The 14,120-nt window shown below is 49.9% G+C and overlaps 1 protein-coding gene and 1 pseudogene across 2 annotated transcripts in view; one reads left to right on the top strand and one right to left on the bottom strand.

Moving 5' to 3' along the window:
* PODXL2 (podocalyxin like 2) overlaps positions 1-14,120 on the bottom strand; it is a 33,190-nt gene that overhangs the window by 11,619 nt on the left and 7,451 nt on the right. The gene's annotated exons all lie outside the window — the stretch shown is intronic.
* On the top strand, positions 10,514-14,008 carry LOC308623172 (large ribosomal subunit protein eL29-like; annotated as a pseudogene). The gene is made up of 3 exons: positions 10,514-10,568; positions 11,023-11,100; positions 13,287-14,008. The product of its transcript is annotated as a large ribosomal subunit protein eL29-like (transcript).

The following is a 14,120-nucleotide window of genomic DNA, read 5'->3' as shown; positions in this document are numbered from 1 at the left end:
CTGCAGACAGAGATGGAGAGTTCATTCACGAGCTTCATCATTCATCGATTTGCTGAGTAAGTGCTGAACGGATGATAAAAAGAACCATGAGACCCTCAGGGGAACGGGGGGGAGGGTGGACAGTTGATCGTGTGGGAAAGGAGTGGGAAATAGGCTGGATTGGTGGGGACAGACTGGGGGACAAGGGCCAGGCTGGTCCTCACTTCCTTCATGGGAATAAAACGACACAATTCTGCCACTGAAGTCCCACGAACACGGGAAGGTGCGAAGCCTACACGCTGCCCGGAGGTGGCCCGCTAACATCTGGCGCACAGGGTCCCTGCGGTGCCTTGTCTGGGCTCTCCCCGGGAGACCCCATCACGACCCTTCACCCCTTTTCTAATGGGCTGGGGTGGGGGTCTTCCAGGTGAAATCCCCCAGTGAAGCCTGAGAGCCCTCGGATCACAGATGACCACCAGTGTCCCTAGCCAGTGCTCTTATTCTGTAAATCAGGTCCCGACTGGGAAATGGAAGATGCTGGGAGAGCAGAGAGGGGCACTGGTTGAGCCCACCCAGCGTCTGGAGCCTTCCAGCACTCACGGGGCCACTGCCGGCGGGTGGAAGGGGAGGTTCCTCTCCCTGCCATCCCTGGAACGACACTCTGAAGCAGAATACGGAGGCCTCCTGGAGACCAGGACATCTGGCTTCTCAGTGCACCCCAGGCCCCGTCAGGATAATGACACGTGAAAAGCACTGACCAGTTTTGTTGGAAATTCAATCTAATATCAGAATCTATATCTAGGTAGCAACTGTTATTGGCTGCCATTTTATTTCAAAATAATAAATATCAAAGACAGTTCTGAAATACTGCATAAAACTGACAGGGCTGGGAAAGGTCTCAGGTGGTGACTGAGCTGCTCATTCTCCTCCTCCCAAATTTCTGTCAAATGACAAAATTTTTTTTTTCACTGTCAAAATGAAAGTTGAAAAAATTTAGATAAATTTCTGGGAACATGGAAAGCAGATGAGATCATAAGATCAGATAACCCCTCAGCCAAAATAAACACAGAAAAAAGTCAGCAGTGGAGGAGGGGGACTCTTTCCATCAGAATTAAGGAGAGAGAACTACTGTGGGGTTAGCAAGGACACAGAACAAAAAACTCAGGGAACACAAGATTATTTTTAAAATTCTAATGAGTATCCTAAGACCTAAAAATATTGCATCCCTAAAATAAGAACAGGCTAATAAGAAAATCAAGTAATCTTTAAAAAAGAAAAATTCTTGGAAACTGGAACTCAATTGTTTAAATGTAAAAATTCGATAGAACAGCTAGAAGAAAAATCAAGGAAAAGTCATCAGAGCAAAAGGAAAGAAAAGCTAAAACATATAAGTGATCAATGTACGAAGTCTAGCAACTAGCCAATATGATTTTCAAAAAGACAAAAATAAAATGGAGAGAGTAATAGCCAAAGTTCCCAGGCCTCACAACATGAATCTTCATGTTGGAAAGGTAATAAACAAGGTGAATCATAAAAGACTCACACCTAGCCTCATTCCCACGACAGTCCAACTCTCAGAGGGCTACCTATAAAGGAACAAGAAACAGATTATCAAATCATCATCAAGCTTCTAATTAATAACACTAGCTTGCAGGAGGGAAAAATGTGTTCAAAATTCTGAGGGAAGCTTATTCTGAACCGGGAGTTTTATACCCAACTAAACTATCATTCAAATGTGATGACAAAATAAAGACACTGTCATGTATGTAAGGACTTAAAGGTTTTCTTATCCACAGATTCTGAAAGAATGAATTAAGGAAGTTCTCCAAGAAATCCAAAAAGACATGGGAAACCAAGAAATATAAGAGAAATGTCATGAAACTCAATCTCAGAACAGAAGCTGGGAAGCAGGCCTGGAGGCAACTGTTCAAATTAGGACAAGGATCCAGAGGGGACTAAGGATTATTACTTTTCATAAGAAAAAGTATGATTTTTAGAAGCTGAATGATCACTGAACTCCCACTACAACATTTAAATGAATAATTAAAACGGTCCACCACCCCACTTTTGTTAATTATACTCTTCAGGGCAGCAGAGACTTAGTAGTTTAAGAGCTTCCCCTCCTCCACCCCTGCACACACTCTGTAGGGAAGCTGACCTGTTCCCCACACAGAGCAGTTGGGGTGAGGCCTGCTGGTGGGACAGTGACCACAGAACTGCTGAAGAAACCCATGAGAGCCCCTAAAACTGAGCAATCTAGTACCACCTGTACAAACATGGAAGAACAGTCAAGATTCACAAGACATTTGAGGAAAGCCAGGCTCAGGAAAAAGCATGAGGGTGAGAAAGCAAAGCAACTGGCCTCTGAGAGAAGGGCTAATCTTGTCAAAAAAGAAGCACTTTGAAGAACTGATCATTAACATCTTCAGAGATTGAAGAGACAATTACACCATAAAACAAGAAGAACAAAAATGTTTTACTTCAACACAAGTAAGAACTTTATAATAGACCTGTTTAAAATTGAAATGCAAAATAAAAACATGACTGAAATGGGCTGGCTGACCACCTGGCGGGAATCTATGTAACAGAATGTCAGATGGGTGTTTGGGCAATAAAACATATAAAAAGCCCTTATAATCGTGCAATTTCATTCTTAGAGGATTACTCTGACAGCAATGCACAAGAATTACATGAAGGAGGGGATGGAAGAAAGCAGAGAAGAGTTAGGGGCTTGTCGCAGCGGATCAGGAGACATAAATGGAGTGACGATAGTGGAAGTGACGAGAGAGGAACGGATGCAAGAGCCGGCCCCGGGGCAGAGGCAGCTGGCTAACGGGAGGAAGTAGGCTCTGTGGGAAGAGCCATTCCATTAACAGAAACAGTGAAATCCAGAGGAAAAGGGCACTGGAAACCCTCAAGAAGCAGTGGAAATAGCCAGCAGCTCAGAGACAGCCTGGACCGTGGCAGAATGGCGAGGCACTGACCCACAGAGTCCCACTGGGGTGGGACAGTCCCCAAGGGGCAAGCTGACCAGACAACCCCTCTACTCACCCTGATGCTGACACATGCCAAACACGGGGGTCACAGTGGTCATGCTGTTGGTGCCATGATCTGGGAGCCAGAAAGCTTGCCACCACCTTGCTTGTCTGAGCAACGGCAAACTCCTCAGCTATCCTGGACTTCAGTTTTTCCTGAGACAAATGAGGATGCCCATACCTAGGATTTCTAAGGTTCTTTCTAGCATGGATATTCTAAGCTTTGGAGACACTTTTGACAAATGTGTCTTATAAAAATAGCATTGAAGGCAACCACTCGTCTACTGTCCTAAATAGAATAAAATAGGACTCACTAGGTTACAAGCTCCTCTGGACAAGCAGGGGGATCTTCTTCACCTGTGTCCCTAGCACCTAACACAGAGCCTGGCAGAGTGGACAGGAGAGCAAGCCTGCTCGCTGAGCCCGTCTCCCACCTTCCACCTCCCACACCCAGGGTGTCCCCACAGGGAGAGAACAGGGCCTCCAGGCACGACGCAGAGTCTCCTTTATGCTCTGCGTCAGCTCCTCTCCCCTCTCCCTAAATGTGACCACTTCCAAACCATCCACCCTGGACTCACCGTTTCTGCACTTCTTTCTCAGTGAGTTCACTGTTTCTGAAGACTTTATCTATTGCCTCAACACTAAAGTCTCCCAAATTGACATCTCCCAGCAAGCCTCCACCCTTTTCCAGCCTCTCGTCTCTGGTGACTGGACAAATCACTAACTGATGCTCACTGGTGCTTGGAATCAGCAGAATTTTCTTTATCTACTTTTTTTTTTTTTTTTTTTTACCACCTCTCAGCATCCAAAATTATTCCTTTCCCTTTTACTGTGTGATTTCAGTTTCACTGCTTATCAACTGTATGGCCTTGGACACGGAACTTAACGTCCATGCGCCTCCTCTTCCTTACCTGTAAAACATGAAGAGTACGCAGCACACAGGGCTGTGGTGTGGATTCAGTGAGCTGCACCTGGGCACCACCAACAGTGCAAACACCCCGTTACTTTGAGCTCTTCCTCCACCTCCTCCTCCTCCACTACCAACATGAAAGGAACGTTCACATTGCTAAAGCATAAGAGAAAACAGCAGCATTCTGGAAGTGCGCTCCACAAACGAGGGGCACAGTAAGCACCTGAGTGGTAAGTCAGGATCCAGGAAAGAGGCAGGAGACGACCAATCATCTATTGACAAGCCTGCATACGATCTGAACATGGGAAATGCCTCTTATACCAGAAATGAGAACTAATGGGACGCCCACCGGGGGCACAGACTACGGAAGTATGACAGGAGGTGACACAGGGGCGACTGGGGGACAGGCCCTGGTGGGATGAAAACGGGGGTCCCAGTGGAGTGGACGGTGGGACTGGATCCAAATGTGAATGCAGACTAACAGACAAAGAAACTGAGCTTTGTCCAAGAGTAACCGCAGTCTGATGAACTGAGAAAGAAAAGCCGTGTATGACATTCCTTCCAAAAATGCAGAACCTGAATCTAATTATGGCGAAACACTAGACAAACCAAAATTGAGAAGTATTCTACAAAATAACTGGCGGTCTCCTTAAAAAAGCAAACATCACAATCATGGAAGACAGACTGGAGTGTTCCAGAATAAAAGAGACAAAAGACACATGAGAACTAAATGCAGTACATGATCCTGGACTGAACAGTGAACTGGAAACAGTAACTTTTTTTTTTTTTTTTTTTTTTGCTACTAAGGACATTGCTGGGAAAACTGGCGAAGTTTGAATAAAGTTTGTAGTTATATAACAGTATTGTATTGATGTCAATTTCCTGATTTTGATCATTGTACTGTGGTTTGGTAACAGAATGTCTTTGTTAAGAAATACACATTGAAGTACTTAAGGGTCAAGGAGAATTTGCCTGCAACTTACTGTCAAGTGATTTAGGAAAAACTCTTGTCTATACATCCATATATACATACACAGAATAACAAAGCAAATGTGACAAAATGTTAACAATGGGGGATCTAAGTGAAGGGTATATGGGAATTATTCTTGTAAGTTTTCTGCAAATACAAAGTTACCCATCAGAAAACAGAGAAGGCAGGGGACAGGGCAGGCTATGTGGACTAAGAGTTTCGAACTTCCAGGAGAAAGGAACACAGGTGCCACAAGGCAGGTGAACAATCCCAGTGGGGAAGAAGGGGAGCGTTCGTCCCACTCAGGTGTCCACGGGAGGAAGACCAAGATTCCAGAGGTTATCGACCTTGGAGGAATGAGGAAGCCTCAGCACTCATCTTGCAGGGCCCAGGAGTAAAATGACAATGGAGGAAAAGGAGAGGGATGGAGATGGGCAGAGTGAAGAGGCGGGAGACGAGGACTACTGGGAGGAGGGAGGAGGGGACTGGAGGGAGGGGGAGGGGACTGGAGGGAGGGGGAGGAGGGGACTGGAGGGAAGGGGAGAGGACTAGAAGAAGGTCATGGAGAAAATGCACCAGAAATTGCAGGATGAAGGGAGGGAATGAGTCTCCTCCCCAGGCGAGGTGGCCCCTGCCAGCGCTCATCTCCAGGAGCAGCATCAAGGATGGCCTGATGCCCCAAATCCTGGACACTGGACCAGAGACTTGTCCACTGACAGCCCCATGGACATGGAGAGTGGTGCTCCATCCTGCTAGTAGCCCAGGCTGTGCCCTCCTTTTCCACCTGCTTCAGGCATTGGAATAGGGTTCCACAAACCCCAATAGCCTGTCAGGGACAAACACACCACATATCTGGACACAGGTGTGAGCAAGCAGAGATGCCCAGGAGACACGTTCAAGACAGCCTGAAAGCCCATCAAAGCCTGTCCCTGTGACCCGGAGGGCGGTCACAGCGGGGGCAATGGAGAGACAGTAAAGGTCCCTCACAGAGCAGGTCCCCCAGGCGGAGGGTCCAGCTTGGCCTCAAACGGTGGAGAGCCAAGGAGTAGCCACGCTGCCCGGGGCTCAGCCAGCCAGGTGCCCTCACTACCTCTGAGATACCAGAGGCCCACCTGGGACCTCATCCAACGCACCTGCCCCCATTAGCGCCCCTGCCTGAAACACCGGCCAACAGTGCGGGGAGCAGCAGCACCCCCAAGTGGCTTCGCTGGAAACAACATCTTCCCCAGAGCCCTGGGGAACATCAGGCCTGCACATCCCAGAGTGGGGCCCTGTGACATCAGCAGGCCCACAGCCATGCTTTCACAGATGCAGAGCAAAGCTCAGAGAAGGGATGACACTTGCTCTGCATGGTGAGGCCCAGACCTGTTGCAGCTGTAAAGCTGCCAACCTCAGGTTCTCGTGTGGTCGAAGCCAGTCTCTCAAGACACGTTCCCGGTCAGCCAGGCAGCGCCAGAGCTAGCTTCAGCTGACACAGCGGCATCATCCCCTTGGTCCCGATCCTCTGAAGCTGGGCTTTGCTCACCAGCCTGGGTGACATGTGAGAGCCAAGGCCAAGCTTCAGAGTTCTGCAAGTGGGGCTGGAATTCTGGGTGACTGGCCCAGGGGCTCCACACAGCCAGCACTCTGGAACATGAGGCTAAAATGAATGACATAAGGGATGCCCAACCCTGGGCCCACAGAGGCACTCTTTCCTCTCCTGAAAGTCACCTGCAGGTTCTGCATCCCAGAGCTCAGCACACAGCCAGGCACACGGGTGTGTGTTGAGGTGGAGTTGCAGCGGGACCCCAAGGAGTCCAGGGTCCTGACAGCAGAAGGACCTGGGAGGTTCCCTGACGGGCCTTGGCCCTTGGCCAAGGCATGATGGCATTGCTATAAGTTACTTTAATGGTGACTCAATAGAGCGAATTTCTTATTTATCTTTATTCCAACACAAATAAAATTGCATAGACTGTAAATGGCAGAATTATGTATGCATAAGGGCAAATTATTCGAAAGGGAATTTTTAGACAACGTCTAGAAAAATGGGCTGCAATCTTCTTCAAGAACATGTCTTGGCCTCCTTAGGGAGACATTTCTGGGTCACTGGCTTTTTTCCTCCCCAATTTCCTTAAACCCAACTGGGATGGTTCGCTTAGAACTTAAGCCCATTTCTGTTTTATCTGCTAAATGAGGAGAACCTGGGAAGCATCTTCCTCAGGGGGAACAAACCCTCCATATTCTCTTAGTTGCCCCAGTTTAGCCTTCTTTTCCTGGGGCTACATAACCGTAATTATTCCTTATTCTCAACCCTTCCGCTTGTCATTTATCTCCTCTTGTGAAAACTCTGGATTCGCCAGTTTTAAGGGTGGCCATGAAATCAAAAGAGTAGGCACGCAGTAAATGTTTGGTGAAGGGGCCGTTAAACACTGCACACGACTGACCAACCGGAGGCTAACAGATCAGAGTGTAAGGGAAGATCTCTTAACTCACCCAGTGTCGGCACTTAAGCTGCGTCTAGGCCTTTTTGTTTTTCTCTTAACCTCACTACAGCGCTGGCTTTTGTTCCCTAAATAGATCATGTCGCATTTTTTTCCTCCTAATATTTCACCCAAGTCTTGTAGGTCTTTTTCCCTTTTTATCAAGGTTGCACTGGACGTTATTTCTGCCCTCCAGGGTGGCCATCCTCTCATGTGGCCTTCGGCCTCAGCTGAAACGGTAATGAACTGATTCCTGTCTTTAAGACAAGGAGTTAAAACAGGCATCAGGGCCACTGGCCTTGAAAGATCACTTCAAACATCCCTTTAGGTTAATGTCAAATCACTGAAAACTGTCCCGAGTGCAACACGCAAGCCAGTTATTCAACTGAGTGTTAATATTTACAAAAACATTCACAAAATTCACAATAGATTTGTATAAAACAGAGGTGCAAGGGAAGCTTTCAGCAAATTAAACATGACTTTTTAATGGTCAACCTCAGTAGTCATCAAAGAAATGTAAATTAAACCAGACGATAAACCTTCTGGACTACCAACCTGACAACATAGGAGTGCATTTAAGGACCATACTCGGTACCAGGTGAGCGTGGGGACAGGCACTCCACCTGCTGCTGATGGGAACAGAAATCGGGCCACAGTCTGGAGGGGAAGCATGAACAAAAAGCTGTGAAGACAAACCTCCTGATCCTATCACTTGTCTTCCAGAAATGCACTCTAAGGAAACAATTAAGGAAGCTCACGACGATTCAGGGTCAAGGATTCTCGTCAGGGCACAGCTCATGGGACAATCCTCCTTTCACATGGCGGGGGCAGCCCGTACACACTTGGGATGCCAATTCAGTCTCCAAGCTGAGGCTGGAGAACTGTGTTTGCTGCCTGGGAAAGATGTGCGTAAGTGAAACCGCAAGACCTGTACCCTTGATTTCCATTTTTCATAAAAGCATATTTTAATAGTACTTTTTTTTTTTTTTTTTTTGCGGTACGCGGGCCTCTCACTGTTGTGGTCTCTCCCGTTGCGGAGCACAGGCTCCGGACACGCAGGCTCAGCGGCCGTGGCTCACGGGCCCAGCTGCTCCGCAGCATGTGGGATCCTCCTGGACCGGGGCACGAACCCGTGTCCCCTGCATTGGCAGGCGGACTCTCAACCACTGCGCCACCAGGGAAGCCCCATAAAAGCATATTTTATCTGTTTTCTATATGGGTAGAAAGTCCAGTAAGAGATACACCAAAATGTTACTGTTCCCAAACTCTGGGTTGATAACGGAGTTATGAATTTTTTTTAACTTGTTGCATATTTCTGATTTTCACACAATGATACTTACTACTAGCGTAAAACAAAAATATGGGACTTTTTTCGTTTCCTTTCTTTTTCTGGTGTCCAGGTGAAGTGCTACTGTCAGGAAACATGCCTGAAGTGTGGGCAGTGACCCGGAAGGTCAAATCATTGCATAACAGATACGACCCAACAAGACTGCTGTACTGAAACCATTTCCACACCCCAGCAGACAGCTGCTTTGATGATCTGGTTTCCACAAATTCACTGCAGACGAACAGTAACTGAAGTACCGTGAGGGCGGAGCTCACACAGAGAAGGAGCGGGTCCTGAGGCAGAGACCTCAGAGCTGAGAGCCACTCTGCTACCAATCACCTGCACAACCTCACACCACCCGTAAACCTCCCTAAGCCCGTCGCCTCCGCCATGGGACAGCGACACTCAGGCTGCTTTTATGGCTGCATCAGGTCGCCGTGAGGGAAAAAAGAACTGTACGTGACAATGACTGAGGAAACATAAGCACTTAGGAATGTCCCTACTCAAGGGCATCATTTCACCCCCCTTTCTGTTAATGGCACCTTGATTCTCCTCTGGGGGGCCCTCCTCCCCTCTTCTTGGTCCCGAAGTGTGGGGCCGTGGGGGCTCGGGACCCAGATTAGACCAGACCAACGAGCCTCCACCTGAGTCTTCCCCAGAAGTGCTGGGGCTGCAAAGTGACAGGAGGATGGCAGTAGAGTGACGGAGGGCCTCGCTCAGCCACCACACAGAACGCCCGCCGAAGAGCGAACCGACGAGGGGACGCAAAGCACGATGGGCTGAGGCAGCTTCTGATGCCGTTTCAACACCTGGACCCCACCTGCCTGGGCCGGAAACCGATCCCGTACACACCCCTCCCTCACACAGGTCTGTGGGCCTGTTTGAGCTGGGTTTCTAGAACGTGCCAATCCCAAAGAGTTATCTCTTGTCCTGTAGAACACTAAGTAGCTTGCTCACTAGGAAGATGGAAGCTGCATGCAGAGCACGTTACTAAGGAGACTGGCAAGTGAAAGGGGTGCGGCGGCAGCAGGACGGTTTTGGGATGGAGAGGTAACCTGGGGAACCACTCCTAGTCACTAAGTTTTCCATGAACTAACTGCTCAGGCTTCAGGCTGGCTTGATCAGCTGGCAGAGTGGTGATTTACGTTCCACTTCTTCCTCTACTTTGTAGAGACCACCCTTCCCACCCGAAACGTGAGAGAACCATACTATTGTAAAGCTGGAAAAGACTTCAATCTATCCCTCCCATGGTCTCACTTTCAGATGAGGCGACTGAAGGCAAGATTAGAAAAGGGACCCACACAAGGTCACGGCCCTCATCACTGGCCAGGCAGCTGCTCTGCCGTCGGGCCCCCGAGGATCGCTGCTACAGGAGGAAAAGGCGCCAGGTCCAGTTCTTCCAGGTCCAACGAACCAGAATGAGACGCAGAACAGAGCTTCAGTGACAATCAGAGGCACCACTTCCTCTCTGACACACACCACCCATGTGCTCTCAGGGCAAGACCTGCTCGGGAGGCCCTGATCCCAGACTCAGCTCTGCCGCACACAAGCCGTGTGACCTTGGGCAAAGGTAACAAGCTTTCTTGGCCTCAGTTTCACCACTTGTGAAGCAAAGACAGTAACTGCTGCCTTGCTGACCCCACAGAGCGGCTGTGAAGTTCAGTGAGCTAAGCAAAGAGAAAACGCTATGAAAAAATGGAGGTAAGTCCTACACCAAGCGAAAGACGTTACTGCTGGTCTCTAGTAAAACTGCTGAGCTGAGAGGCAACACAACAGAAAGAGCCAAGGCTCTGGAGTCTGACAACTCGGGTGTGAATTCTGGTCCTTACGCTCATGGAGCTGTTACCCGAACTCCGTAAGCCTCAGTTTGTCCACTGGTCCAACGGGAGTAACAATACAGACTTGACTGTTTCTCTGAAGATTAAAGGAGGGAACGCTCTACAACACCTGACTTGGCGCCTGGAACAACTCGGCATTCAATTCCCGGGTCGGATGTCCTCGTTATTAAAGCACCCGCCCTGAGGCTGGACCGTCTGCAGCACGGCCCCCAGCCCTCACAGCCACTGCTGCACGGAGCGACCCCCGTCCCCAGGGGCCTGCTAAGTTGGCACTGAACTCTGGGCAGACGCCCCACCCTGGCTGGCCCTTAGCAGGCCTCTCTCTGTCCCCCCGACCTAAGAAGCAAACGCCACGAGTGATGCCCTCCTTCCCCCCAGAGACCCCTGGCGGGAAGCCTCTGACTTCCCGGGTTGGGAGCAGAGGGCGGGGGCCGCGGCACACACGGTCCCTTCCTGTACAAATCAGCCCACAGCCCGAACTCTCTGCCTCTGTCACGCCCTCAGAGCACAGCGTCGTGCGCTGTGAGAAGACGGAGGCAGGAACGAGCAGACTGACCTCAGGGCCGTCGCCAGCGCAGGGACGTCCCCACTGGCGGATGAATTAGGAAAAGGTGTGCCTTCCCTCCAGCCCACGGCCTGGTGAGAGGTACACAGACTGGACTTCAGCCCCTGGGCCAGGGCACCACCAGCCCAGCCACCTGCAGTGGCCCCGTCACCTGGGGGAGCTGGAAGAGCCTCTCAGAGGCCGCATCTCTCCAGATAAGTGCTGAAGCAGGACACAGCCCAGCAGGCAGTTGGGGTGGAGAGGAACACGCTGAGCAGGTGGGACAGGGTACACGGGCACTGCAGGCTTGGGGGATGGGCCTGAGCCACTGTCAGCAAGAAGACACCGATTCTCAATGCAGCCCCATTGCGCACCAGCACCAGCGGTGACCTTGGGCAAAGCACTTAGCGTCCCTGTGCATCAGTCCCACGTCTGCCACGCAGGGCGGACAACAGGCTAATGAGACGATGCAGTTGCAGGAGGGGAGGAGATGGGGCCAGGGGTAAGGCTGGGCCAGACTGTCAAGGGCGTTTTCTGCAGCGCTAAGACGTTTGGCCTTTATTCCCTGGCCCCCTGTCTGCACACATCTCCTCGGGGTGTTGGAGAAGACTGAGCTGAGGAAAGGGCAGGACGGTGGGCAAACAGAGCAGCAGGAAAGGAGCAAGGACGGCGCCCTCCCCCCAGGGCATGCACGTCCCCAACCATCAGGCGTGAATAGCAGACACAGGAAACACACCTGCATGGAGCTGGCATGAGGACCTGGCCACACTCAGTGAGCCCCAGAGAAGCCACTGGGAGAAGAGAAACGACGTGAGAGAAAAAGAAGAGGGGATGCACGGGGGTGGGGCAGTGGGCAGACGAAACAGAGCCCACCCAGGCCCAGGGGCATCCCACTGTGATCCGAGGACAGGTGGCGTACAGCTGCTCCCTCCAGACCGAGGCTCTTGAACAACGGCTACTCTCACACTAAAATCCAAGAGTCTGGACCAAAGGGAAGACGCCAGTACACAGCACTGTCTAGCGCGAGGGGAAAGCGCACTTCTTTGCAACGAGGAGAGGACGGATTTATCAAGGAACGCTGCTGTAGCTACAGGCCTGCTACACGGGGAGATGAGCTCGATCCTCACCCTACACCACGGCGCAAACAGATGACAGCCGGCAGAAACAGTTACAAGTAAAATTTAAGCTGAAAAAGAATACAAGAAATAAAGGAGCATCTATCTCATGGAGGGAAAGGCTTTCCTAAACATAAAGAAAAACACATAAAAACATTCCAAAAGAAAGATTGTCAAAGCTTATAAAAACCTTCACTTATGCATGTCAAATATTATTATAATAAAAATAAAAGTAATTACTAAACTGGAAAAAATTTTTCTATTTTTGTCAAAGAAAAGGTTAGTATCCTTTTTATAAGATTTGTACAGTGATAAAAAAAAGCCTCAATAGAAAAAACAGGAAAAGTAATAATAATAGCTAATATTTTCAGAGTACTTAACGATGTGGTAAGCACTTTAAACGTACTATTGCATTTAAACCTCACGACAATGTGATACTATTTCCTGCAAGACAAAACTGAGGCTTAGATTGTTACCTGCCAAAAATCACATAGCTATTGAATGGCAGTGCTGGAACTTTGGAATCTGCCCGACTCCAAAGCCTGCTCTTAATTGCACTTGCTTCAAATCAAAAAAACCGATAAATGGTCACAATGAATATAATATACTCAGTGTGTATGGGTTTCACTTACACATGCTTCAGTTAAAATTTACTAGTAATCAAAGGCCATTATAATTTTGCCTATCACATTGACAAAAATCTCCAAGTGACAAAATTCAGTGATGGGAAGGGGTCAAAATCTGGCATTCATTTCCGTCTCTGACGGGTACGCAAACTGGAGCAACCTTTCTAGAGGTCACCTGGGAAATACTAAACAAGAGCCTGTGCAAAGATTCTCATCCTCTGTGTCAGATACACCCCACTCCCAGGCGCACTCCCCACCCTTCTCCACCTCCTCTGCCCGGGGACCGACCCAGTGAATCACATGAACCGGGCCAAATCCCTGCTTCCTGACCGGACTCCTCCACAGAGGCAGGGGAAGGAGAGCAACGGGGACCCTGGCAGGAGACAGGAGGAGCCACAGGCCGGGCATCTATCTTCCGCTTTCTTCCCCGTCGCCTCACTGCTCGTGTCAGGACCACTGCTCCCCACCCCTCTGTCCTCGCAGGCTCCTGTCATGTGTCCCTTTCTTTGTCCCTTGGGTGTGGGGCGCTGAGCGCTCCTCTGCTGGCAGCCCTGAACTCCTCTGGGTTTGCCATCCCCTGGGAAGTCCACTGGTCTATAAATAAACTTCCTTGGTCTCTTCTGGCCCCAGGCGCTTTGGGATCCGCGGGCCCCGGTGCAAACACGGCCAAGCCCAAGAACCACACCACGCACAACCAGTCCCGAAAATGCCACAGAAATGGCATCAAGAAACCCCGATCACAACGATACAAATCTCTTAAGGGGGTGGACCCCAAGCTCCTGAGGAACACACACTTTGCCAAGAAGCACAACAAGAAGATGCAGGCCAACAATGCCAAGGCCGTGAGGGCACTGCTGAGGCTATCAAGGCTCTCGTAAAGCCCAAGGGGGTCAAGCCCAAGATCCCAAAGGGCCGCACCCGCAAGCTCAGTCAACTTGCCTACACTGCTCACCCCAAGCTCGGGAAACATGCTCGTGCCCACATCGCCAAGGGTCTCAGGCTCTGCTGGCCAAAGTCCCAGGCCAAGGCTGCAGCGGCAGGTGCAGCTGCGGCTCCAGTTCTGGCTCCCAAGGGTGCCCAGGCCCCCACAAAGGCTACAGAGTGGAGGCCTTTATCTGCCAATGTGAGGACAGAAGGGCTGGTGTGACCTGTGGGCTGCTGTCTGCACAGGGCTGGTGTCCTCCTGTGCTATTTGTACAAATAAACCTGAGGAGGATCTGTCAAAAAACAAACAAAAAAACAAACCACAACCTGCTTGGATTACCTTAGTTTGACTGTGTCTTCTGTTTCTGGGTGGGATGCTCACTGATACATCTT

The sequence above is a fragment of the Mesoplodon bidens genome (assembly GCF_964165515.1).
Source record: "Mesoplodon bidens genome assembly, chromosome: 10".
In the NCBI taxonomy this organism is placed as follows: domain Eukaryota; kingdom Metazoa; phylum Chordata; class Mammalia; order Artiodactyla; family Ziphiidae; genus Mesoplodon; species Mesoplodon bidens.
Note: the sequence above shows the minus strand (reverse complement) of the source record. Positions and strands in the feature narration are given on the sequence as shown.